General features: G+C 29.6%; 1 non-coding gene across 1 annotated transcript; it reads left to right on the top strand.

Moving 5' to 3' along the window:
- Positions 1–1,082: 1,082 nt before the first annotated feature.
- LOC138823868 (U6 spliceosomal RNA) lies at positions 1,083–1,184 on the top strand. The gene has a single exon (XR_011370936.1). It is a non-coding gene; the product is annotated as a U6 spliceosomal RNA (small nuclear RNA).
- Positions 1,185–1,415: the final 231 nt, after the last annotated feature.

The raw sequence follows: 1,415 nt of genomic DNA, 5'->3' as shown, positions 1-1,415 counted from the left end.
GTCTCTCACTTTTGTGTGCTCAACATTGTAACACTAGTGCTTCAGTCTAGGGCTAAGATTTTAGGTGTGGACATTTATCAACACTCCTGATTCAGATTCTAATTGATAAAATTTTAATCAATATTTTGTTCTTATTAATTTTGCTCTTTGTAAATTCACATATACCTATAAAAAAACAGTGTGGCCATCCCAATAACATTCTCAAAGTACTTCCTAATGATGACTTACATAAAGTTGTTTTATATTACAACAAGGAAAACAATGCTACAAATAAGGAAAACCAATACATAAATATTAATGATTAATAAAATAAAAAAACAATTACCACTGTTTCCAGTATTTGAAATGTACTACATATTCGATTTATTATTTTCTCATATTGCTGTACATTTAAAACTGCCTAAGTCTATGATGTTCAACAAGAATTTTATAGGCTATGAGTAGTCTTTAAAGATTACTATTATTATTATTATTATTATTATTATTATTATTATTAAGATTATTATTTATGGTTCATCTCATCATTTGTATATGGCTTATACCATCATTTGTTCCTCACTAATATATAAAGTAAAGAAGCCTTTAAATTTTAACAGAAACTGTGCAGTTAATGTCTTAAATCTGCTTCTTTACACAAACACTTTGCAACTTCTCATTAGTAATGTTTCTATAAACTCTGAAATGTACATATTTAGTAGTATGTACCATGAATCTTAAATGCTTTATGAAAAAGTTTTATAACGTGCTAAATAGTCTTAATTTTGGCATATATGAGCAAATTCCCAAAATTAAACATATTTAAAACATTAAAACTTTTAACAAACCTTAACACTTTCTATAGTGTTCATTATGGCAGGTTCCTTGTACAGATTAATTGAATTCCTTCTCCTACACATCTGTTGAACAACAAATATCTGGTATTATTTTGTTTTTGACATGTCAAACTTGACTTTATTCTTAAATGTGTTCTTATGTAAGAAATACATGATTCTAAAATTTCACGACAATTCTTTTGAATTAAATTTTTGTGGAATTGTCTAGTTTAAGAAAATCAATTACACTTTATGTATAAAAAATGTTCTGTGCTCAATTCAGTAGCACATACACTAACATTGGAACAATAAAGAGAAGAATAGCCCCTGACTGAGGATGACACTCAACTTCGTGAAGCATTCTAGATTTTTAAAAGAACAGATGCTGGAGGGGATGTGGACAGAAGGGAACCTTAATGCATTGTTGTTGGGAGTTTAAACTTGTTCGAAGAGTTTGGAAAGTAGTATGGCGGTTCCTCAAAAGACTACAATAGAGCGCCCCTAAGTCCCAGCAATCCCATTTTGGCATTCACCCAAATGATCACAAACAAGACCATACTAAAACTACCAGCAAAACTATGTTCATTGCAGCATTATTTACCA

The sequence above is a fragment of the Dipodomys merriami genome, unplaced genomic scaffold, assembly GCF_024711535.1.
Source record: "Dipodomys merriami isolate MVZ:Mamm:240054 unplaced genomic scaffold, mDipMer1.0.p SCAF_124, whole genome shotgun sequence".
Lineage (NCBI taxonomy): Eukaryota > Metazoa > Chordata > Mammalia > Rodentia > Heteromyidae > Dipodomys > Dipodomys merriami.
This window is presented reverse-complemented; position numbering and strand designations above follow the sequence as displayed.